The sequence below is a fragment of the Triticum aestivum genome, chromosome 4A, assembly GCF_018294505.1.
Source record: "Triticum aestivum cultivar Chinese Spring chromosome 4A, IWGSC CS RefSeq v2.1, whole genome shotgun sequence".
In the NCBI taxonomy this organism is placed as follows: Eukaryota; Viridiplantae; Streptophyta; class Magnoliopsida; order Poales; family Poaceae; genus Triticum; species Triticum aestivum.
In genome coordinates, this window is record NC_057803.1 from 624,552,226 (window position 1) to 624,579,644 (window position 27,419).

Sequence of the window (27,419 nt, forward strand, 5' to 3'; positions counted from 1 at the left end):
GGGTGGAACCTGCACAGTTTCTGGGGTCCATGAGAAACATCTAGTCTAGTCCAAACCAATGGAAAAATTAGCGTGCTATAGGAAAATAGCGCCACCTTTAAAATACACTATTAGCGAGAAATTATACGATGATTTATTTAGGAAGGCAATGCTTAGAGCGTGCTATTAGCGATGCTATAGTGTTTTATTTTTTAGTGGTCTAAACACACTACAAAACTTAGAGTGAACTGTCTTAAAAATCCCAAGTGAGTCAGAGGAAAAACCGGACACATGTCGGTTATGTACACATAATTATCTAGCGAGTCACTGCTTAAAATGTTAAAGCGTGCTATTAGCGGTGCTATAATGTTTTGTAGTCTAAACACACCACAAAACTGGGCATGAACTGTGTCAAAAAAAGAAGAACGAGTCCGAGAAAAAACTGAACACACATTGCTTATGTACATGAAAAATCTAGCAAGGCATTGCTCAGAACACTAGAGCGTGCGTGCTATTAGCTTTACTATTATGTGCTATTTTTTAGTGGTCTAAACACAGTACAAATCGGGAGTGAACTATGTTAAAAAAACAGAACAGAGTAGTGTCGCTCACGGCTAGCACTACAAACACAGAGGAGGTGCCGAAGCTTAACCTTTAATTCCCTTATTATACAAGTCTAGTATAAGTGTCAACCAGTTAATAGAAAAACGTGGCAATCATATGAAAGCTCACGCCCACAACTGCAAACGCACCAACGGAGCTCCTCCTTGGCCACTTTAATTATCTTACTAGAAGCATATGCGTGCCTTGCTGCGTTGTTCTACTTTTCTACCATTTATTTGTTTGATTGTTCATTCAAAAATAGATTCTTTGTTGCTCTATTTGTGGGTTGGGTTGTTCTTCATTTCATGGCCCTTTTGTATTTTGGCTTCCAAAATTTCGAAGTAAGAACACCCTTTATTGCATTGCAGGATATGTCCAGATGCTAAGACACATCATCATTTACTTGGTAGGATATTACTCATTTTTTTTTACAATTTTGTTAAATAATATGTTAGCAACATTGTCAAAAACATATCCAAAGTAGTGTTGGCGTCAGGCATTTCCCAGACCTGTAGAGTTAAACCATAGTACTGGATGAACATGATACTATTCATCTACAAAACTAATTCAAAACTATGATATGCGTAACTGAGGTTTCTGATTATAGTATTCATCTATGACAATCATACAACTCTATGATTTGACCAACCAATATTTCATAACGTACCTTGGGCACATACAAATAACACAAAACACCAACGATAATAGTCTGCAATAACAGTAAAAGGGTAGTGGAAGTGAGATATACGTGGAAGTTGTAGCATTGCACCAAAGTATATGGCTTCTCGTTTTCAATATTGATCATTCAGATGCATAGTTAGAATCAAAATAGAAAGAACATATCTGAAATAAAACTTTGTTTTGCACAGATTAACGACATGAAAGGGAATGAAGCATGTTTACAACGGGCACTTAGAGGAAGAGGCGGAAATGGAAGGATTAAGAGATAATAGTACAAGTGATTGATCTTAGTTTTCATTTGAATGTAACATTACTGATGCATTAAGGCCTGATCAACTATGTACCTATGCGAGCCAGTGACCATTAACCAAATTATCTTCACAGAAAAACTTAGTTATCATCTAATCTTATTGTTTTAGTGTCAATTAAGTTCGTTTAGAGACTGTGCTCCTTACACGTGGAACCATATGCTATTTAATACCCCCTTCCTTTCTAAAATATAATACATACTTTGTTTTGAAAAGTCAAGCGTATCAATAATGTTTGACCAAACACTAAGAAAAAAAAGTCAAAAAACAGAAAAATAGATAGTAATCTGCGAAGAACTTATTTTCCCCACGGATTACTGTTCACACAAATACACTTTTCTGGTTCAATATTTTGCGCCTTGGCAGCATCATCATTGGATATGAGCGGGTGACAACCGAGGCAGCTCTGCATCGCTACGCTGGTGGAGAGGAATGATGTGTAGAAAAATCCTAAATCTTAACCTGTTAAAAAAATCTTAGTTTTTTCTGAGCTAGTGTGTATATTTTTGTGAAACACTATTCACACGAGGGGTACTGTTCAGCGGTGGCTACTATTCACATAGTGTCATTTACTCCCTCCGTTCCAAAATAAGTGACTCAACTTTTTACTAGCGTACAAAGTTGACTCAGCTTATTTTGGGGCGAAGGGAGTACAACTGAACACTTTTCATGTTTACTGTTGACTACTGGACATGTAATTAAACAGTAACACTAAGAAAAAAAAGTCAAATCAACATCCACGTTTACTCTTATAGTTTACTTATTTAGCACTTCAGATATTGATAGTTTATTCTAGAAAGTTGGTCAAACATGGACATCTTTGAATTTTGAAAAAAGTAATATGCATTGTAATATGGAACAGAGGAAGCATAAAACATGCCATGTAGAAACTGCCGGAGGATGTTAATCCACAAGCACGGACATGGTATTCAAACAATGAAGCATGCAACTTTCAGATTAAAACCTTACACAGCGAGATAAAATCCTGTTGTAATCTACAACTTGTTTAGCCCCGAAGCGAGCGGGATTAAATTTGAATCAGGCTGCCAAAGAAAGGATGGCAGAGGGAGAGGAAGGAGGTATCGGGAGTTGTACTACAGACCTTGTGGACCATGGCGTGTTGATGAACGCGACCAAGTTCCAATGACGATAGTCGTCCCTGCCCAACACCGTTGCCAGGGCCGGTCCTGAGATTTCGGGGGCCCGGGGCGAAACTAAAACATGAGCCCCTTCATGTATAGTATAAAAATAGTCAATATATGTAAATATATTGATATACTATGGCAAAGTTACAAAGCCACACAACATACAAGATCAACTAATACTCCCTCCGTCCAGAAATACTTGTCGGAGAAATGCATAAAAATAAATGTATCTAGAACTAAAATACGTCTAGATACATCTATTCCTCCGACGAGTATTTCCGGACGGAGGGAGTATAATCTTACTAATTATTATGGCATACTCACAAACCAATAATTTTCTAGTACGGTCTATCCTTAGGTAATGTACAATCATTTGATTATCAATGGTCATATTGTAACAATGTGCTAAAAGTGTGTTTAGAAAATTATGACAACAAATCTTGGAGACATGGCTAAAGGAAAAACTATGATTGAAGTGCTCAGACAAGAAAAGTAAGGCAAGTGATGCAGAAAAAATCATTATGAATATTTGGACCTACTTTATCCAAGACATATATACAAGTCAGATGTTCTTATGCGAAAAGTGAGCAACCATGAGTAAGTTAGTACTGTCAGTACAACGCTCACTTGCGCTAGTTAATACGAACTTAACAGTAAACGGTAAACAATAGATCCCTGATATATTAATCAGCTAGATATTTTAAGAGAAAATGCAGTCTTACCTTCCGTCAGGCGGGCAGCCAGCCAGCCACCAAGAGCATGGACTTCAACCACGCAGCAGCAGCAGCGACTACAAACAGAAGCTTTGCCATGAGAGGCAACCTGTCTCCGCGGATGACAACAACAAGACCATCGCAAGTTCATAATCCTGCTGCCCGCGATGGATGGAAAGCCGAAAGAACTCAAAGAATCACACAGGAACAGAAGAGGAAGAGCGGACCGGCGGCGGCATCGTGGATACTCAGATCGGAAGGATGAATCGAGGATGGAATAGGGACTAATTAATCGCGACCTAATTTTCAGCATTGCCTCGGAGCGACCTCAGCAGCTGCGCTAATACAGAGCACTTTGGCCCAAGTCCAGTACAGAGCACGACGTCCTGGGGGCCCCCTCGGCCTCGGGGGCCCGGGGCGGCCGCCCCCCTGCCCCCCCTCAGGGCCGGGCCTGACCGTTGCTAGCCATGGCGGTGTACCTTGTCACCCGCTCCTCCAGGCCACGAGCTTCGTCATCGTTGGATATTAATTACCGCACAAAAGAAGGGTAGAAAGATGGAGAGATTGGCGGGTTGTGCAGCGCGGTGGTAGACAGGCAGAGCCCGTGCAACCTTGTGGTGCGGAGGGGGCGGTGTGGGCTGGGCGACCGTGCAACTGTGTGGTGTTGAGGAGACGGTGATGGGCCAGTGCACCGCCACAAGAGGAGGGAAGAAAGATGGAGAGATGGGCGGGGCCTGTGGCGCAGTAATGGATTGTCGCCGCCCGTGCAACCATGTGATGCGGAGAGCAGGTGATGGGCCGGGTGCCTGTGCAACTGTGTGGTGTGAAGGAGACGATGATAGATGGCAGGGGCATGCGGCGTGGTGGTGGACTGCCGGCGCCTGTGAAGCTGTGTGACGTAGAGGACGTGATGATGAGCCAAGCTAGCTGTGCCCGTGTGGCTGTGCGATGGTACCATTTTTCATTGATATGGATATAGTTGGCTGTATCATTAATTTCCCTCGTCAGATGTACATGAGCGACATGTAATATATTTTTTTCTCGCAAAAAAGTAGTCCATCTAATCTAAAATAAATGTCGTGGTTTTAGTTCATAGTTCAGGGAATAAGTGACACGTAACCCATCAAGTATTGGACAAACATAGTTGGATGATTGACCCAAACAGTAAACAATACGTACTCACACATTAAGAGACCATGGTTCTTCTAGAAAAACTAAGTGATTCTCTATAAAAAAAAGACGTGGTCATGCGACCCTCCTACTAAGCTACTTTCGAAAAAAAAAAGAGGAGCGCTCACAGCGGTTACATTCCATTCCTGGAAGCTTGGATACTGTAGTGATATATGCTCATGGAGATTGCTACGTACCCGAAACCGAGGGCAATGCTACAGTATAGTCGTGGGCGGCGTGGGGTCAAGCTAGCAACGCCAACTCTTCAACTCTACAGGTCCCGTGGTGGTTGAGCCAATTGTTCACGAGGCCGGTACAAGAGACCCTCGCGTCGCCCTCCTCTGGCGACACGGGGGAAACGCATCCGCCGCCGCCAGGAACCCCCCCCCCCCACCCCCGCACCCGCCACCGCTCCGCCGCCGCCGGAGGGCCGGCCGGCAAAGCCGTGCCGCACCCCGGGATGGTGGCAGCGGGGCGGATCCGTCCCCACGCGCTTCCCCCTCCTCGCCCCGCGGATCCACCAGCCGCCGCCGGGACACGCCACCCCCCGCCCGCTTCCACCGCGCTGCCGCCGGTGGGCTGACCGGCAAGACCGCGCCACGCCCCAGGATGCTACCGCCGGCCAAATCCGTCCCCCGCGCGACTCCCCCACCCCCGGCCCCGCGTCCTCCTAACCCCCACCCTGGCTCTGGCGCGGGCGCCACTCCTCCCAGCGCTGCTGCACGTCCCTGCCTGACGCCCTCCCCAGCAGACCTTCCCTCCATCCTCCACGGCGAGGCCATGCCCTGCTGGTACGACTAGTCATGGGTTGGGTGCGGGATTTGCGGCCGGTCGCGGCGGTGTTCGCAGTCTGCCTTCCTGCAGGCGGCCCCCTCGTATCCGGCGGCCCTCTCCTTCCCGAGCCGCGGTGATGGCTCATGCGCGGAGGCGACGAAGCTACATTGCTAGAGGCAGTCACGAAGTCCCTCAAGACGGGTACTTGCTGGCGCTGCTCCAGCCCTGGCGAACTTGGACCCGCGTCTCTCCAGTGTCCATGGCTGCCGGTGTCCTCTGCCGGGCGGCTCCGGCCTCGAGAACCCAGCAGCTGCGTCCCTTCCAGCTCGCCTGGCTCCTCGACGTCTCGACGGCTATGGCCACAGCAGCTCCGATCTGCGTACCTCCAGTCCTAGCTTGTCGGCATTGCTGTTCGCCGTCGCCCCACCCCCTCGTGGTTTACTTCACCATCTGCCCTACCTTGTACACTTCAAAGCCTTCCCTTTTAGCCAGATTCAATGCTCGTGGATCCGGAGGAGGTGCCACCCTCCGACGGCAGGTGCAGCCCGGCAACCCCCCTTCCGACATGGCGGCTCCGATCAGCATTGGCTTCCTCATCCTCGTTTCCAGATTCGGCGGCTATGGGATTGCTTAGCCTCAGGCCAGGGAGAAATCCCTACTCTGTTTGCCGATGCTGGCAATGACGGCGTCTGCGGATGTCATTTCCTCCTTGGAGGTGTTGTCAAGGCCCTCGGCTGAGCCCCTCTTCAAGCTCAGGGGAAACCCTAGGCCCGGTTCCTTCGGACCGGATGGCGACGGTGTCTCGGCGTCGTATTCCTTCTTGAAGGCGCCATCTTGCTTGCTCGCGGTGTCCCCGGTCTTGGCTCCGGCGATGTTGGTGACCTTGTTGGTTCGAGTTTGCCGCTCTTTGTTTGGGTTTGGTAGGTTTAGCTGTGTTGTATCTTTTCTTCGGGCTGAGCATCCCTTGTCTTTCTGCTCCGCACACCATATTCACGCCTGTCTGCGTTCGTGTCATGTGTTGTACCCTTATCTGTACTTATTCTGCTCCTTCTATCAATGCAATGATATGCAAGCTATGTGTATTCGCGAAATTAATGCCATCATTGCTTGTTGTGGACAGGGATACTGGGGAGATAACTGAGTAAGAGAGAGAGGGGCGAGACACGTATTTTCATGTGCAAGCAAAGATAGGGTTCTTGTCCCATATGCCTCGGCTCAGTGAAATACAGGATACCGTGCGGCCACAGTTCCATGGCACAGAAAAAGAGGGAACACAAAGAATATTGGGAAGATTTTATTATGCAGATGTCAAAACATATAATGCACTATGGCGCTCGTGTCATCTCATGTACACCTATCTAGATGAGATGTGATGTGGATAGTCTCGGAAGAGATGCGGATTGTGATCGGCCTAGGGCAAAGACTGTCGAGCTTTCTCCCACCTACTAATTCTACTGGATTATATATATAAGGAAACTGTGGAAAAGGTATAATTATATAAGGAAATCCGCACAGTCTAGTGGCACTTTTGAGCAAGCGTCTCATGGTCTCATGGCATTTTTGAGCAGTTATAATTTCAAATGGCAAAACCGAATAGTGAGACACAACTAGTGACATACATTATTAAAAAAACATTTATTTTAAAAGATCGGCCGGCTCGTGGGCGTCAGGTATCGGCGCCCTCCATTATTACAATATAGGTTTCATTGCCGAAAATTTCTGCAGCAAAGGTCTTGTTGCAGATTTTTTTGCAGCAGAGGCCTTGTTGCAGTTTTTTTTTTTGCAACTTAAGTTTTGTTGCAGTATTTTTTTGTAGCAGAGGTTTTGTTGCAAAAATATTAATTGGTCTTCACATTTTTGCAATATAACTGATGTTACGGGAGAAACTTCTGCAACGTTGGTGATGTTGCAGAAGTTACAAAAAAAAGGTCAGGAGCCAGGGACACGTCACGTGGGACACACGTCATGCGAGTGAGGCGGCGGACGGGAGCCATAAAATCAGCCAGTTGAGGGGAATCGTTTCCCAAATAATATATGGTGCCTTGTAGAGCATGACATAGTAGTTTCTAGCAATCAGGCAACAAGGTTTGGTCGGTTTTATTTTTTCGCTAAAAGGACCTGAATTTAGTATAAAGGCTCATCAGTCGATGCGGCGCACTGGCCGCCCCTTACTGAAACCGACCAAACCTTGTTGATGGATGGCGGGAAGTGCTCATGCATGTGGCCTTAAGGACCAACACACCAAAGCTGTAGTTTTCGTCATTGCACTCCTGAATTGATCTAAAGTTTCACATGTGTGGGACTCACCCGCACCACACCGATGCCGACGTTTGGACTTCAATGGCCCTCACCATTTGCTAGAAGATTTGGAACTTCAAAATCACCAAAGCGTTCCATGACAAACAACATTCAACGTTTGTAACTATTAAGAACAAAATGGTTCAAGGAACCTAGCCAAAAGGTCGTCGGCACGCCGTGGCGAGAGTACCTCACCTCGCGCATCGTCGTACCCCCTGTAACATCTGCCAACCAAGTTGGCCTTTGAGTAATGCCAGGTGGGGATTCTCTCGACCCGTGATTGTTCAAAAAAAATCATGCACTTAAGAAAAATAATACTCCCTCCATTCCTTGATATAAGGTGTATAGTTTTTTAAGAAAAAAACCAAAATATAAGGTGTATTGCATTGCACCACTCGTTTGGATAATTTGTTTAGGATTTGATTACATTTCCTTATATCAAGCAAGCTCCTCTATTTTCTCATGCCAATTAGTCAGGTGAAATCTTGCCCAAAACTTGTGAAATTTTTCCTCCATGTGCGTTCTTTAATTTTCGTGCCAAAAACTATACACCCTATATTTAGGAACGGAGGGAGTATATCATGTTGTACTCTCAATCGAACATGTAATAGTTACACAAACCAGACAATTCAAAATTGGATTTTATTATTGTCGACTGGAATTCACTGGACTCTAGTCCCTAGTCCATTATTCTACCACAAAACTTTGGGCAATGCTATACTATACTTGGAAAGTCGGAATCCGCTAGACTCTGGTCCATTAAGAAGATAGTGGGGATTGTCTTAGAGCAAGTACAATAGATAATTAAATGGTTTATAAGAGTTTAAATTTTATATTTCTAGTAAGTTGGAAGAGAGAAAAGAGGAGAATAAGGAAAACGGGCTGTAGATTCTGACTTTGCATGTATAGGATCTTGGCTATAGGATGTCGGTGGATATCCAGCTGCTGGCTATATGATATTGTCATGTTATCTGTATTACATGTGAGAGCATCTTTAACACGGTTCACCAAATCATTCACAAATGTAGGTTCAAGTACTATACATGTGAGAGTACTACTTTATTAGCTACTGTATACTCGTGGGTGGCATGGGCTCAAGCTGGTGTAGTAGCAAGTAGCAACTAGACGTGGACAGCTCCGCCATAGTCCATCAACGATGCCCCCCTCCCCTAGCAATTGCATATTACTCCTCGACATGGCTGCAGATTCGCCAACACTGCTTCGTATTTCAAAATAGTAAATAAGTCAAAAAAGAATGTTAAGTTCCGGCATCCCTGCGCCACCGATCACAGGTCCAGCCCAGCTATTGTTGCTTCCCGCAATACCGGTCCCAGCGTACGACATGCTTGTTTCAGCATCCGGTGTAACTGGTCGCAGCTCCTGCTCCTGCCTATCCTAGCACATCCGGCCGTTGTTTCAAACATCCCCACACCACTGTAGCTTCAAGCGCTCACATCGCTCCACACTGCTGGTTACAGCACCCTGCTACTAGTTCCAGCACCGTCGCATCCCATAATCGTCTTTGTTGCAGCTCATGGGCACCGCCTGTCCAGCTTCTTCGCTGGCTGGTTGCAGCGTGCCACGTTGCTGGTTACAGTGCCATCGCATCTCACAGTCGTCTTTGTCACAGCTCGCAGGCATCGTGGTTACAACTTCTCTGCTAGCTATGTTAGCAGCAAACCATGCCCCGTGATGGTGGCGACCGGTGTCAGTGCACGGTCGAGTCCATGGCGGGTGTTTGCGCGTGTGTTTCAGTTGTTGATCGGACGCCGGTGTGTGGCCGCGTCCGAGTAGCGTGTGTCAAGTCGTTGGCGTAGACGCCTAGGTAGTGGGAGCAGTAGTCGTGGCCGTTGGACGCCGGCCGCCTCGTCCGTGCATGAGCGCGTCGTGCGCAGCGGCCTGGGCGGACGGATCGTGAGCCAGGTGGGCAGTGGTGTGTGCGTGCGCATGTGCTTAGCCTGGTATAAATAGCCCCATGTACTGATCGTTGTGTGGCTGGGAGGTTTACGAGTTCGTGCTCGTGGAAGTGGCGTTCGAGCGCCGGAAAAAAAATCCTCCCGTGTCCACTGTCTTCTCCTTCCTTCTTCTTTGTTGTGTTAGGCAGCGAGCGCGAGGGAGGTGTAGCGAGAGACAGGAAGAGGACGGCACCGGCAACAACAAGCTAGTCGTAGCTCCGCCCATGGGGGTTGCAACTTTTTTGTTTGGCTGGTCGCAACTCTGTCAAAGGGGGGTCGCAGCTTCTCCACTCGCTAACCGTTCATAGCTGTTTTCGACACAGGTTGCAACATCATGGCTTGCTAGTCACAGCTTCGACCATAGCTCGTGAAGGAGCAAAGATGGGTGGGCACATCCATGACGACTGTTGCATTGTCTAGTTTTTCATCATCGTAGTAGTGTGTGGCGGCAATAGTGGTGGGCCTTGCTTTGGCCTTGCAAGCACCAACCCCTTGTAGCCACTCCGGTAGGAGCCCGTGCGTGGAGGAGGGAAAAGGCAGTCGGCCTCGGGGTGTGCGCGCGCTGGGGGAGGAGAAGGTGCAGACGGTGGAAGCAGCCGCGGCGGTTGTGGTTTTCCCCACTCCCGATGGTCACACATGGCGTTGGATTTGGCAAGGGGAGAGGAGGACGACGACTTGGATTTGTGTCGGGCGAGGAGAGGTTTGTGTCCCTTCGTGTGAAAGAGATAAGGTTGGATGTGCGGGATGGATGATGTGTGGCGCCAGTGAGAACCCGGTCCCTTGGAAGGTTCGCCTGCTTTGTTGGATCAAGTTTGATCGAATGGCCTGCAAATGAGCGGTGTGGCGCCTGGCCGATCGGCTAGCATGAATAATTTTCCATGAATATCTAGAAACTTACTATTTTCTAGCAATCATGCCAGTCTATGATACAACATGGGAATGTCAGTGAAGTCACAGGTACATTAGTTGTCCCAACTTGCTTTTGCTGTCTTTTTTTGTAAGGAATACTAGTTTTTACAAGACAAAAAGATTTTCACGCCCTAGGTAAAAAAACTCTTTTTAAGAAATGGTACACATTACACATTTCAATGAGAAAAATATCCATACAAAGAAAAAGTCACACAAGCCAAATCTAGGCTTAGGAATAGTTCAAAAAAAGTCCCATGCACAATACACACGACAGAAAATAATGATTGCACCATGTTGTTTCTTTTTTATAGGCACAAGTAACACCATGGGTTTTATATTGAACGAGACACCAGGTTGTTGTTCTATAAAAAGATAAATCATGACTAAGAATGTTATAATACAAACAAAATCACGAGAAATTAAAATTTTGTTTGCAAAATTAAAATTAAGTTCGTGAAATTAAAAATGTTCACAAATTTTAAAAATATACATGAAACTTAAATATGTCTATGGTACTAAAAAAAGCTCACAAATTTAATGTTCATTGTTAATTTTAAAATGTACATTAAAAATTTCAACATTATTTAAAAATGTTCATCATATATTTCAAAATAAAGTTGTATTTAGAAAAATTCTGAAACAATGATCGCCCCGCAAAAATGGACAATGGTCGTCGCCAATGTAACCTACCATCTGCTTTGTATGGCCGGAGCAAAAAAAAAAATCAGATCCAGCTACGCCTTTAAACTGGAGTGAAATCGCGCTATACTTTGGTCAAAAGGATTAAACAGTGACTTTGGCCTTCCCCAATGATTTTGGCCGAAGCTGGCGACTCCTCCTTCTCTACTCTACGTGTCCCTTCCCGTTGTAGTGGACACTTCGGCCCTACTCCATCAGTGCTCGTGGAGAATTCTACGTACCCGAAACGGAAGGCAATGCTACAGTGTACTCGTGGGCGGCATGGGGTCAAGCTAGCAGCTCCAACTCTTCTACTCTACAGGTCCCGTGGCGTTCATGTCCATCATTGTTTGTCCTGGACAGGGATACTCTGGAGATAATTGAGTAAGAGAGAAAAGGTGAGAGATGAAATTTTCATATGCAAGGACAGATAGGCTTCTCGTCACATATGCCTAGGCTCAGTGAAATCCAGTGATCCCGTGCGGCCACAGTTCCATGGCACAGAAAAGGAGGGAACACAAAGAATACTGGAAAGATTTTGTTATGCAGATGTCAAAAGATAGAATGATGCACTATGGCGCTCGTGTCATCTCGTGTACACCGATCTAGATGAGATGTGATGTGGATAGTCTCGGAAGAGACGGCGGATCGTGACCGGCCTAGGGCAAGGACTATGTAGAACTTTCTGGCACCGACAAATTCTACCGGATTATAAGGAAATTCTGGGGAAACTATACGGTGCTGAACCACCGACGTGATGGAAAGATGACTATGTCCTTGCTGCCAGCCAGTGTCTCGGCAGCCAGTACAAACACGTTCTCGTGTGCCTCCGCCCAGCTGATTCGGACAATTGTCATCTTCCTAAAATTTAGATGGATATTTAGATGTTCTTAATTTTTTTTCTTCTAAAATGAACATAGCTGTGAGCTTATTTGTTGGGTAGTCAAATTCTGGTGGAATTAACAGTATAATTTGTATTTTTGTTTTTAGGTCTTACGCATCTGGTGAACCCAAGGCTGTCCACATACATTTTGAACGTTCATTAGGTGTTTATCGGCTAGCTGGGGAGGCTACGAACAATCTTAAAAAGACCAGTTTTTTACATTAAGCACATGCTCCAGAAATGCTATACATGTTCTCCCCTATGTTCTTTTTGGTAATCCAATTCACCACTGACTAAATTGTATCACTGCCTGACCTGTGCTAGGTCTGAATTTGAGGGTTTACTTGAAAAAACTTCTGCTGAAGTTAATGGTTCCCTGTTAAATCTGTGCATATGTAACTGCAGCAAGAACTGCTGGTAATGCACAAGCTAGGGATCAGCTGGAACGTCCTATTGAATGCCTTCATGGAGATAATTGTGAGCATTCCAATATTGTATTACGTTGGCCCAGTTTAAGTTTTTACACTTTGCTTAATATGGGATAGTGCATCACTGAGCCATGTATGTCTGCTTCATTTTACATGACTGGACCTACTTGCTTTACAAAAATATTGCAGCCAAAATGTTTTCATTTGACTATGGCTTCATAGATCTCTCTGAATCTTAGGTTTCATGTTACTCACCACTGTTTTTATTAATGGTGTAACTTAGGTCTGAAGATTATTTCTCCAACCACGTGGAGCCGCTGACGTTTACTCTCCCTCAAGACTCACTGGCCAGCTCAGGTGCTTCCTTCGATCTGATCTGCAGCAAAGCGTTTTCCATGACCTCTTGAATTCTCGTCGATGGATCCAAGTCAAAATAAAATTGTTTTGCCAACTAAGCACTTATGGATTGTTCCTCTAATTCGGCATTCCTTTCAGACACTATACTAATCGTGAAATTGCTATTATGATGCTCATGGCTTATTTAATGATGGCTGAAGTGTACTAACATCATATTCATACAATATAGTTTGTCATTAATGATATTCACTGGTTGCTTTGCCTGGCACTTGCTTGAGTTGAGTGATACTCTTAGTCCTGTCCCAACATCGTGGTTTGGGAAAAAGTGGTGCACGAATGGTTTCGGAGGATAGTCTGCACGAGGTACTTAAGGTCAGCCTACTTATGTTATTATAGGCACAACTTTTAAATCATCAGGAAATGAGCATACTGCATCTTTTTGGTTCTATAATTTTGGATGTTAGGTGGCTTACGTAGTGCCCTGTTAGTTTGTCAGGTTCTCTGAAAAAGCATTCAAGAAGGGATGAAGCAATCTTCTACTTAATTCAGAAGCTCGTCCATGTCATTGTTAATGATACTACCATACTCTGATTGCATGAGTCCATGAAGCAAGCAATAATCTATCTCAAAAATTTGTGTCCAAGCATACAACCGTAAACAACTTACGAGTTCTGACTATGGCTATGTAGCACACTGACAAGACAAGAGAATAATGCCTCTAAGGTTCTAACTATGAGCTTCGTGAATTAGCAAAATTTTGTTCTCATGGATGACTGCAATTATGAGAAGATTTTACTTTTTTATTTTACTGATGCAGGGATTTGAGCTACGCCGCTTCCCATCAAACTCGAGCTCGGCGCTCCGTCTGCACTTGAGCACAGCTGTTGGCCATCAGCTCGCTCGAGCAAACACGCTGGCCGTCCGCGCACGATCTCCTCCCAGCCTTCGACATATTCTTGCATGCAAGGCTAAGATATCTCCACCGGCTCCTTTTTCTGTCTGAGCTCCTCCCTACCCTGGCAAAACCAAATGCTACCATCTCCTTTCTTTGGCATGCTAAAACTTATGTCAGTTCATTGTCATGGATAGATTAGTCAGAATGAGATTGGGATCTTTACACTAAAGAGGATGAGGAGCTATATGGGCTAGGAAATGTTGCTTGAGGTGTGGTTCTGGGACCTGATGTTGTTCAAATTACAGCTCCCTTATTTAGTACTAGGCATTCCCACTGATACTGACGATACTTGGAGCATTTTCAGCAGTGGCAGTAGACACATATGGCACCACTTCTTGGTGGATTTTGTCCATTTACTTTTTGTATCCTTTGAATTAGAATATTCCGTGCAAGATTTGAGTTTGAATCTGGTCAAATTAATCTTGTACTCTCTGAATTTAAATAATGCTTCGTATCTTACTAAATTTTGTTTTGTATTGGAAGTATTTTTTCCTTCAAATTCCCTGAATGATTCTGAAACATAGCGGTGATTTTTGCAGGGTTCTACGGTGCAACATCAAGTTTTACTCTACACCTATGAGAAACTTTTAACTACCTAATAACCACCTATTTTACTCCCCAATGGATCAGCCCATAAATAAGCAAGCAACTGAGCTAGATGTTCATGGTTGAGTGCCCTAACCCAGGCTCGAAGTCAACTTAGGTCTGAGTTTTCTTGAAAGTCTTAAATTGGCATTATGAAAATTGAGTACCTTAATTCTTCGTTGTATTTGTGATACACTAAATGTTTATCGTGATGTTCTTGCTGTCGATGCTTTTCCTTGCCAAATGGCATTTGAGAGAGAGAAAGAACGTCAATTCTGCTTTTTAGTTGTATCGAACGAAATACCTGGATGGATTTTTTTTTAAGAATTACCTCGAGGTACATCAAGATGGCATTGTTCTCATGTAGAGGCTCCATAAATGGACCCGATGTATAGATTAGCATTACGATATAAAATTTTGTTGTGAATAATGCATCTAATAAAAAAAATGTTGGGCACAATTTATTTCCTCTCAAATAAAAAATGTTGTCGTTCCTTTCCTTAAACCAGAAAATTTTAAAGGGGAGACAAAGAAGTATGTTGTTGATGGGATATGTACTGTTAGAGTTGTGTCGAATATAGTGTACAAGATAGCTTACAGTTAGACTTGTAGTTGTATTGTGTTTAGATAGAATATAGGCCTCTCATATATAGTGGGGGTAGACACACGTTGTAACCTATGCAAACATAATAGCATAGGAACACAGAGAAAAGAAATACAAGTCCAGAAGCTACGTGTGACGGATTGGAGTTTGACTAGCTAGCTTGTCATTGATCTCCTTTGGTACGTGTACACTGGAAGGCTACAAGGAATTTTATTTTGGTCTCCTTTGTTTGGTACACAATTTATGTGTATGACAGTCAGGGTTGAGGATTTGGTTGCCTGGAGCGCGTCATACAGGATGATGCAAACACACGGCGTCCAAGACATGCACAAATGTGCAAGCAATTGTGATGCAGGGTGGAACATGATTGCAGTCGATATGTTCGGCTGGGTCGGACTTGGACGGTCTGACGGAACGACGCGAGTCGGTTGGTACAGAAGACGGTGGTGGGATCGGCGACGACGACATAGGAGCGTGATGCTGATGGTGACCGACACTTGGGCATGGAAACACGTGGCACATGCCCGAGTGCTTGTGTGGCTTCGACATGACTATGGTGCGGGGTTGATCAAGACGGTGCACACGGAGCTTGATATCGAGGCGCGAGGGTAGTCTGATCATCTACCATGAAGTCATGTTGAAGGTGGAGCTGGATTGAGAGGCTATGGTGTAAGGATCCAGATAATCGAAGCCTATTTCAGCAAGGAGAAAAGCGAGGGACACATCATTCGGACTGGAGCTCAGTGGTCTGATGAAAGCGTGAAACTCGTCATCGGTCGGTGATGATCGGTGGTACTATGCAGTGGGGGTTGAGTGGTGTGGGTTCGCGACCCTTGAGACTCGATCGGGACAGCAGAGGCTCGACGCGGTAATAGCAGCAAGGCGTGCGGTATGCACAGGGCATGGAGACGGGCCAGGGCTTTGGTGGTCATACATGTGGTGAGACAACTGGGAATTTGACTTGGGATGACTACAAGCAACAGTGAAATTCCTTCAAGTTTCAGACAGGCGGTCAAGAAAGGAGCGGTGATGTTAAGTTCAGGTAACTCTTATGTGTGACACCCAATATGTGAGTTGTTCATTTTTCACGTAGGTCAGTGATCAGTATGTGATGACGTTGGACGGATACTCTGAAAGTTGGGAGCACAAACTAGAGTAATGGGAACTTAATTTTGTTCGAGCATTGACTGTGGTCAAGAAATGAAGGAACTACAAGTTGCAGGTGGAGTCATATGGAGTCTTTGGAGTAGCAGCGGTACTCATGGGATAAGCTCAAGTCCAAATGTACATGGAAGTTTGACACATTGACAAATTTAAGGTGGTGGAGAATATCCGCCAAGGTGAAGTTTGTTAGTGTTGTGTTGAATATAGTGTACAAAGTAGGTTACAGTTGGACTTGTAGTTGTGTTGTGTTTAGATAGAATATGGAGTCATGTCCAAGTAGGACACTTGTATCCTAGGCCTCTCATATATAGTGGGGGTAGATGTAACCTATGCCAACATAATAGCACAGGAACGCAGGGAAAGCCGACTGCTTGTGCCGGCGTCCAGGGCTACCGGGTGCAGTATTGTAGCGGTGTCATGAGGAGGAGCGCACATAGTCAAGCCCTGAGGATATAGCCATATGGATGAATCTCGTTAACAAATCTTGGTGTTGTGCTCGTGCAATTGCTTGATCCTCGGATGATCGATCATGACCTCGAATTTATTCTAACATGGATACTGGCTTTTAGGGATGATCAATCTTGCAAGACAACAGAGGCCATGGTTATTGAAGAGATCGAAGCTCTAGCAAAGTTTTGTTGGCACATGAAGTGATTGGATGAAATTAATATTCTAATGGCTTGCATCGTCGTCAGCTTTCGATGAAACATTTTCTGATGATGGCTGATGGTTAATAAAAGTTTCATCATCTTGGTATCTATGTATGAAACGCTAAAAAAAGATACATAAGTACGCAATAATGCTTTTCTTTGAAAGAACAAGTGAAAACGATAGGTCAAGACGTGTTTGGGGGTTGGAAAGGTGGAGACAGTGGACCAATGAAGGAAAAGACAAGGATGCTAAAGGTATATGTTTGATACAATTGATGTTGAATTAGTACAATATTTATTATACCCCCGTTGCAATGCACGGGCATTGTCCTAGTAATTTCCTAATAATATACGGTGCCTTGTTGAGCATGAAATGGTAGTTTCTAGCAATCAGGCGAGACTACGAAATAACATACGGTCAAGATCATGATGGATCATGTTCATTTTTTTCGCTAAAAGGGCCTGAATTTATTATAAAGATCCATCAAAAGTATAAAGCATCAAGATTCATAAGAAGAATAAAGCATCTAAATATAATGTGAATTACATTAACATCCTCGCGTCATAGAATGACCACTACCGCCATAAGAATAGGTCGTCGATGAAGTGCACTCGCTGCCCCTTACTGAAACCAACAAAACCTTGTCGATGGATGGTTGAAAGTATTCGTACATGTGGCCTTAAAGACCAGCACGCCATAGCTGCAGTTGTCGCCACTGAACCCCCTGAATTGATCTGAAGCTTCACTTATGTGGGACTCACCCGCACCACATCCATGCCGACATTTGAGCTTCAGTCGCCCTCACCATTCGCTCCAGGATTTGGAACTCTAGGAACACCGAAGTGTGCCGTGGCAAACAACATTCAGCATTTGTAACTATTAAGAACATTGTAGCAGACAAGAAAAAAAAAGGTTCAAGGAAGCTAGCCAAAAGGTCGTCGCCACGTCATGGCGGGAGTACCTCTCCTCGCGCATCGTGGCACCCCCTGTAACATCTGCCAGCCAAGTTGTCCTTTGAGTAATGCCAGGTGGGGATCTCTCCGCCAATGATTGTTCAGGAAAATAAAATCATACAGTTAAGAAAAATAATATACCATGTTGTACTCATAATCGCACGTGTAATAGTAACACAAACCACACAGAAATTCAAACTTGGATTTTGTTGTCCCCAAAACTTTGGGCAATGCTATAGTATACTTGGAAAGTCGGAATCCGCTAGATTCTGGTCCATTAAGAGCATCTATAACCAGAATTGACAAATCTGGCCCCTCAAACACGCACGGATGTGACCGAATGCGCTCGCGGGTGTATCCGGACAGGTCCTCATATTTCCGTCCGGACGTCCACATATCTCAAATCTAGGCAAATACATGCACGGCGATCATACAAGACAATGCCGCACGTAAATAGCAAATGTTGGTACGAAGCATAGATAGCGTTTACATAAAATTTATTTTAAGTGCCAAATTCAAGCATTGTTTTCTTGGTTGCCATTGTGGGTCCACATGTGCTCCATAATATCTTTGAGTAGTTGCGTGTGCACTTGTTGATCTTGAAGATTTTGATGCATCTGTAGAAAGTTCATCAGTGGCTCCGCATCTTGATCTTTCGAAATTTCAACTTGTTCTCTAGGTGCTTCGAAATCATGGATTTGGGCTACACCATCACCTTCATCCTCAACAATCATATTGTGCAGAATAACACATGTCATCAGCTGCCACAAATTTCTGATTCCCATGTCATTGCAGCGCTCCGCACAATTCCCCAACGAGTCTGAAGCACACCAAATTCCCTCTCCATATCCTTCCTAGCCACTTCCTGTATTATTGTAAAGTGGCTCTGTTTATTGCACGTGGCTCGGATATGGTCTACACAAACGCTGCCCACTGAGGATAGATACCATCGGCAAGATAGTACCCCATGTTGTAGTCTCGACGTTGAAAGTGTAGTTGCACGACGGTGATTCCCCATTGCAAAGCCTCCTAAACACCGGAGATCGTTGAAGCACGTTGACGTCATTTTGAGAACCCGACATTTCAAAAAAAAAGCATGCCAAATTCATAAGTTATGTGATGCCGGTGCTTCTAGTATGATGGTGGTCTCTCTGGTGCGACCTTGATACATTCCCCACAGACTTTTGGGGCAGTTCTTCCATTGCCAATGCATGGAATCAATTGATCTGAGCATTCCTGGGAACTCCCTTGCCTCTCCAATAGCCAACAACTTTTATGTGTCCTGCGCATTTGATTCTCTGAGATACTCAGGTCCAAACACCTCCACCACGACGCGGGAAAACCTGACAATAGTCTTCAGGCACGTGCTCTCCCCCATCCTGACCATCTCACCAACGGCATCTGCAGCACTACCAAGTGCAAGCATCCTCAGAGAAGTCGTGCACCTCTGCTTGGGCAATAAAGAGAGTTGTCTGCAGCAATCCCTTGTGATCTTGAAGTAGTCGTCATGTGCCTCCACTCCCTCCACAATGCACAAGAACAATGGTTTCCGCATACAAAAACGACGCCGAAACCACAGATCATCCGGGAAAGTAGGTTTGGGAGCAAAGTTGTCCCTATGCGGTCGACCACTCTTCTTCCTTTGATTGAGCCCTTGAAGTTGAGAATATGCTCCACTTGGTGGTCCATTTCCTCTTGCATGCTCATGAGCATAATAATGTCCACTTCTTTGTCCAAATACGACGAATCGAAGAACTCATTTGAATCATTTGGTCAAGCTCCATTGGTCCATACTCCTCGTCCAACGAAGCATCAAGCCAGAATCCATTGTTTTGCCTAAAATAATCACAAAAAATCCGGTCGGACAACGAGTAAGAGAGTGAGGATTTCTTTAGAGCAAGTACAATAGATAATGTAAATCGTTTATAAGAGTTTACATATTATATTTTTGCTAAGTTGCAAGAGAAAAAAAAAGATGAGAATAAAAGAAAGGTTTTAGATTCCGACTTTCCAAGTATAGGATATTGGCTACAGAATGTCTGTGGATATCGAGCTGTTGACTATGCGATGTCATTCAAGCATATGTAAGTGGTTTTTGAGAGACTAGACACGTTGTAGACACACCAACTCAACCTCGAACCCTGCCACAAATCCACCTTTTCTCTTCCTCTTTATCGCTTCAGAAGTAAATTGAGTGAGAGAGAGAGGAGGTTTCCTTGTCACATATGCCTAGCTAGGCAGAGCAGTGATCCCGTGCAAAAAAAAAAGTGATCCCGTGCGGCCACAGTTCAATGGCACAGAAAAAGAGGGAACACAAAGAATACTGGAAAGATATTTTTATGCACACGTCAAAAGATAGTACGACCCACTACGGCGCTCGTGTCATCTCATGTACACCGACCTAGGATAATCTCGGAAGAGACCGCGGACTGTGACCGCCCTAGGGCAAGGACTATGTCGTCCTTTTTGTTGCCGACTAATTCAATCGGATTTTTTTTATTGAATACGCACAAACATGCATATTATCGCATTTAAGAAAAAACAGTATAAAAGCCAAATACAACGCGCGAACGGCAGGGACTGGGAACTCTGAGGGAACATGCCGTCGAGATAGCGCCAGTGATGGCGTACATTGCGCCTACGTGGCCCACGCCCAGAGCAGCAGCTGACCATGACTCAAGCCGCACCGTTGAGACTCCTCAAACAACAAGACAACGCCTTTAAGAAGGGAACGCCCCCACCGCCTGGTCCGGAAGCCGGACCGAGGGTTTCCCCGAGATCAAGGAAGGAATCCCAATCTGGACCAAAACGGCGCTTTCAGGAAGGGAACGGCGCCCGCGGGCGTCTCTGTTGTCAGCCTCATTCGAAGCAGGGATTTCTCCCAACCCAGAACGAAGAACCCAACGCCCACCGAAGCTGCTTAAGCATGCCAACCCCGCAACCAGAAGGGTTGCAATCGCATCACAATAGTCATCAGTAGCAAGTCGGCCAAATCAGAGACCATGCCACGCCCACCGCGTCGCCATTCTTCCTAGCAACCACCACCAGGGATGCAAGTGATAGCACCAGCCACCCTCAGCCCGCCTGCCAAGCAGAGCACCACCACCATCGCGGCGCCGCCATGCCGCCATCCAAAGCTGCAGCTCGCCACTGCTACGACAGCTCCCCCGCCCGAGAGAGGGGACCCCAGGCACCTCAGCATGCACGTCAGGGCGCCTCCACCGCCAGATCTGGGCGCCGAGCGCCAGATTGATGGCGCCGGCCTCAGCACCACCACACACGCCCCTAGCCTAGGGAAGGGAGGAACAACACCGCTGGCCCAGCTTACCCGCGTCGACAAGGAGGCGCCAGCTAGGTGTTCGCTTGAGCCCCCCCCCCCCCCCCCCCCCGGGTGGGAGCGATGCGAGCATGTTCGGGGTTGCATCTAATTCTACTGGACTATTATAGAGATATTGGAGGAACCTATAATTACTGACCAAATAATGTGTGGTGCATGGTTGGGGATGAAATAAATATTTGACTATTTTCTGCTCTCTCTAAATTAAAGCCACGAAACTTGTTTTAGAATGGAAGGAGTAGCAATCAAGGGAAACTAAGAAACACCATAAGGTCAAGATCATGGAGCAACATGTCGATAAGGACCCAAATCTATTGTGAAGGTTTATCAGAAGCATAAAACACCCAAACAGACTGAGAATTATGTTGAGATCCCCGAGCAATCGAACAACCATTACTAGCACAGGAACGGTAAGAGCATTGCCGATGATGACACAGAATATGGCACAGCCCGACAACGGCAACGAGTCACCGGAGTAAGGGACACAAATAACAAACCTGTCCATCCGACCTCCTCTGCGCACACCTCTACTCGCCGACGGGGACAAGCATGAGGGACGGAGCCGTGAGTTGCGCCGTCGTCGAGCCTGGACGTTGCCGGCAGTGATGGAGCGCGCCGAGGTAGGGAGTTGCACCTGTCTTCGAGGAGCGCACCTGTGACGATGCGGCGAGCAGCCGAGGTGGATCACACGAGCGGCGGCTGGAGATGGACATCGAGTCTAAGCTTTAGAAATTGAGACTTGGCAAAGGGATTGATGGCTGCTTTGAGATTCGGTTTGCCACCTGTCGCATGGAGAGGTGGATCTCCCGTTTGTGCATGTACGACCTGGTCATATAAGATTCTTTTCCATCTCGCATGGCTTAAAATACTAGCGTGAGTTGCCGCGTGTAAGATGGAAGCCCCCGTAGTGCATGCTGAGGTCTGCCTGCATGGGCTATATTTTCTAGTTACCCACATGTATCCATGTAATAAACTCTTTCCTTCTTTAATACCCCCCTTCCTAAATATAAGACATTTTAGAGATTTTAATATGGACTACATACGAAACAAAATTAGTGAAAAAAATTATTTGTTTTTATCTTTTTTACGAATCCGTGTGACATGGGGTTGAATATTTAAGTCGTCTGCAATGAATCCATTATCTTTTTTGCCACTCTGCCACTTACAATGCCCCGTCGCATATTAAAGTCGTCTGCAAAGTATTCAGCCCACCGCCCGTTGAGAAGGGAGCTTCGAGGCAGCCGGCCACGACACGTCGGTCGGACCGTCTTAGCCAATGGCACGGGCACAGGGTGGGCGGCGGGCACAAATGTTGCATGCTAACTTAGATTCTGACCTAGAGGTGTTCAGTCATAATCCGAGACACGATAGCTTCGCACCATTGCCTTTTCAATGAAGCGCAAAATGACTAAATCTACACTCTAATATATGTCTATATACATCCGTATGTAGTCCGTTTGCTACTCTTCATAAAAAGAGGGGGAGGGGGTGTGCCCGGACCCTTCCAACTCAAAAAAAGGATGAAATGAAATCATGACGACATTCTGAAACTTGGAACCCAAACATTGAAGATACAACTCATTGTGAAACTTGGAACCCAAACATTACGGTTCCCCTTTGGGGAGGCAATACATCTTTCTTCGGGCCCCAAAGATCCGGCCATCTGGAAAGCTAAGCTAACAACGCGTAGGGAGATATCTCACGTCACGTCCCCAAAGGGCTGCTGGATGCATCTTGCGCCGGCGAGTCGCCATTGCTCCATGTCATGATCGCTTGATCAACTTTTTGTAACTACTCTCCCTGCTAAATGAAATGAAAACCAACTATGCTGGCCACTTCAAAAAAAAAACTCTTTGTGCAGGGGAACTGTAACACAACTGAAAAATATTGACAAATAGGCACAGCGGGCGATCCAAGAAACATACTTGGCTATGGCAACTATAACTAGTTTCATTGTTCGCCTCCTTGAAGAATCCAACGCGTGTTGGCATCTTTGAATCTTTGTTGACAATTATGGTTGCATGCGACTGATTCCATGCCGAAAGTACAACCCAATGCCCGTCCGCTTTTATAAGAGACGCATCGCCTACATCTCAATTTTGCTTTCTGAATAATAATTTTTTGGTCATTGACATCATTTTTTCCCCTAATCCTATCTCCGCCTCTGTGTACATGCAATTATTAGACTATATATAATAATTGTTTTTTGCGATACGTCACGGAAATTGCGCCCAAAGTTGCAAAATATTGCCCATCAACGCCGCCCTTTTTTCTGAGAAACATCAATGCCACCTATAAGTGATAAAAAAAACGTTTAACACAGGGGAATCCCTCGCCTGGGCAGGCCCATGCAGTAGGGACCTCCTATACTACGCTTTCCACGCTGTTAAAAGACGAGCGGACCAATTTGGGCCGGCCCATGTCCGGGCGGCCTGGTTTTTTAAGTTTTGGTTTCCATTTTTTTCTTCTCTGTTTCTTTTTTCCTGCTTTAAGTAATTTTGGATTTTTTTTGAAATTTTAAGAAAATGAGAATTTTAAAACATAATCCATGATTTTAGAATCAAATATTTGTTATTAGAAAAATGTTGGAAATTTGGAAAACCAATGGTCGGGAAATATAACATGTTCAACATTTTTAAAAAAAATTGTTTATTAATGAAATTGATCAAAATTTGGCCAATTCAGAAAATGTTCATAATGAAAAAAATTCCAAAAATTCAAATACTTTTTGTGACTTACAAGATAGTTTATTCATTCATAAAATATTCATTGATTCAATAAATAATCATGCATTTCAGAAAATGTTTGTTAAATCAAAAAAGTGTTCGTGAATTTCAAAAATTGCTCCACCGATTTCCGAAACAATGTTCGTCCATTCTAGAAATGGTCGCTGATTCAAGAAAATAGTTAGAAAAATCACGATTTCAAATATGGCCACGAGTTTAAAGCAATGATCATGATTTCATGAAATGCAGAGTGATAGTATATATCTCGGTGATGCAGTAAACTGTGATCATGACCATTGGAGATTATGATTTTCGTTCTCCCGCTATAACGCACTGGCCTTTTTGCGAACAACAATAAGTGATAAAAAATTGTTTCACACAGGAAAATCCCCCACCTGGGCCGGCCCATGCAGTAGGGACATCCCCTATACGAAGATGCAATGCGCCCATTTGGACCAGCAAATGTCTGGGCGGCCTGTTTTTCAAATTTGGTTGTTTATTTTTTCCTTTTTTAAAATTTAGCTTTTTTCTACTTTAAATAAATTGGGACTTCAAAAAATTTACAAGTTTTTTAAATGATAGTTTCGCAGTAATTTTTCTATTTTTTCATATAATGTTTCTAGATTCAAAAAATGTTCGTTATTTTATTAAAAATGTTTTCTTGTTAAAAAATGTTCTAAATTTTGAAAATAAATGTTTGGAAAGTAACAAATGTTCATGGTTTTTTAATTGGTTTGAGTATTAAAATTGTTAATAAAATTGAACAAAATTCTGCTAATTAAAACAAGATTCACGAATGAAAAAATATCTTGAAAATTCAAAAATTGTTCATGACTTACACAATAGTTTATTCATTCATAAAATGTACATGCATTCACAAAAAATATTGATTTTAGAAAATGTTCAACATTTTTATAGTGTACATGAATTTGAAAAATGTTCACGATTTCAAATATGTTCATGAGTTTTAAAAAAATTCATGATTTCAATTTTTTCATGATTTCACAAAATTAAGAGTGATAGTGTATCTCCATGATGCAACAAAATATGGCCATGACCACTGGAGATTATGATATTTTTTTTCGACGTACGGGCCCTTTTGCTAGTTTGATAAAAAAAAATGAGGAAAGAAGATTCAAATTGATGTGTTGGTGCCAACCCGTGAGCCAATTTTTCACCGTCGATGGAACACGTTACTGCAACACAGAATAGGCTTCAATTAGTGATGCTTGGCTTGAATGCTTGAACAGAACAATTCAAAATATGCATGATCTTGGTAAGCTGGGAGTCGCCCACAGAAGCCATGTGTTCTGCTAGAGCAGAGTAGATTGTATGTTAATCGACCGGAGCATCAGTGGGCCAATAATGTGCCCCCTTTCGCTGGTTCGGGTTCTGGACACATGTCCCATGGGTGCCATCTATAAGTGATAAAAAAACGATTAACAAGTGGGAAGCCCTCGCCTAGGCAGGCCCATGAAGTATGGACCTCCTATACAGCGCTTTGCGCGCTGGTAAAGACGAAGCGCACCAATTTGGCCGGCACATGTCCGGGCGGCCTGGTTTTTTATGTTTTGCTTTCCATTTCTTTATTTTCTATTTATTTTTTTCCGCTTTAAATAATTTGGGACTTCAATTTTTTTGAAATTTTAATAAAATGAGAATTTTAAAACATAATCAGTGATTTTATAATCAATATTTTGTTATTAAAAATATGTTGGAAATTTGGAAAACCAATGGTCGGGAAATAAAACATGTTCAACATTTTTCAAAAAGTTTGTTTCTTAATGTTTATTAATGAAATTGATCAAAGTTTGGACAATTCAGAAAAATGTTCATGAATGGAAAAAATTCAAAAAATTCAAATGCTTTTCGTGACTTACAAGATAGTTTATTCATTCATAAAATATCCATTGATTCAATATATAATCATGCATTTTCAGAAAATGTTTGTTAAATCAAAAAAATGTTCGTGAATTTCAAAAATTGTGCCACCGATTTCCAAAATAATGTTCGACCATTCTAGAAATGGTTGTTGATTCAAGAATATTGTTAGAAAAATCACGATTTCAAATATGGTCATGAGTTTAAAGCAATGATCATGATTTCATGAAATACAGAGTGATAGTATATACCTCGGTGATACAGTAAAATGTGATCATGACCATTGGAGATTATGATTCTCGTTCTCCCGTTATAACGCATGGGAGCTTTTGCGAACAACAATAAGTGATAACAACGAAAGTGCTGTTGTGAGCTCGAGCTCACAGGCACCCTTTGCTACAGTACAAACAAAAAATATATTTAAAAAGTTCAAAAAAATCTGAATTTTTTTGGCAACAAACATTGACATATTTTTCACATGCGTACAAATTTTCATGACAAAATGACATTCATGCAGGTCTCAGCAAAAAAAACAAAATCGATGCTCCAAAATGCTTCCAAACACTGTTTTTTTGGAGCATGATTTTGTTTTTTTTGCTGACACCTCCACAAATGTCATTTCATCACGAAAATTGGCACGCATGTAGAAAAAACATCAAAGTTTCTTGACAAAAAAATTCAGATTTTTTTGAATTTTTTTACTATTTTTTCGGATTTTACTGTTCATCCGGGATCACTGGTGCCCGGGATCAATTCCTCCGCGTCCGATAAACAATTGTTTCACACAGGGGAATCCCCCACCTGGGCCGGCCCATGCAGTAGGGACATCCTATACTACGCTGAGCTCGCAGGAGAGGATGCAGCACGCCCATTTGGACCAACAAATATCCGGGTGGCCTGTTTTTCAAATTTGGTTATTTATTTTCCCTTTTTCTAAGTTTAGGTTTTTTCTAATTTTAAATAATTAGGGACTTCAAAAAAGTTCCAATTTTTTTAAATGATAATTTTGGAAGAATTGTTTTATTATTTCATATATTGTTTCTAGATTCAAAAAATGTTCGCAATTTTATAAAAAATGCTTTCTTATTAAAAAAACGTTTCTAATTTCGAAAGTAAATGTTTGGGAAATGAAAAAATGTTCATGATTTGTTAATGGGTTTGAGTATTAAAATTGTTAATAAAATTAAACAAAATTTTGCCAATTAAAATAAGATTCATGAATGAAAAAATATCCTAAAAATTCAAAAACTGTGCGTGACTTGCAAAATAGTTTATTCATTCATAAAATGTCCATGCATTCAAAAAATATTCTTGTTTTTAGAAAATGTTCAACATTTTTTAAAGTGCACATGAATTGAAAAATGTTCACAATTTCAAATATGTTCATGAGTTTTAGTAAGTATTCATGATTTCACAAAATTAAGAGTAATAGTGTATATCCGTGATGCAACAAAATGTGGTCATGGTCATTGAAGATTATGACTTTTTTCCGTTGCAACGCATGGGCCCTTTTGCTAGTTTAATGAAAATGAGGAAAGAATATTCAAATAGATGTATTGGCGCCAACCCGTGAGCAAATTTTTCACCGTCGGTGGAACACGTTACTGCAACACACAATAGGGCTTGAATTAGTGATGCTTGGCTCGAATGCTTGAACAGAACAATTCAAAAATATGTATGAT

The 27,419-nt window shown here is 43.6% G+C and overlaps 1 long non-coding RNA gene across 1 annotated transcript; it reads left to right on the plus strand.

Moving 5' to 3' along the window:
- Window positions 1-9,649: 9,649 nt before the first annotated feature.
- LOC123082712 (uncharacterized) lies at window positions 9,650-14,462 on the plus strand. The gene is made up of 4 exons (XR_006439099.1): window positions 9,650-12,573; window positions 12,808-13,253; window positions 13,378-13,604; window positions 13,699-14,462. It is a non-coding gene; the product is annotated as an uncharacterized lncRNA (long non-coding RNA).
- Window positions 14,463-27,419: the final 12,957 nt, after the last annotated feature.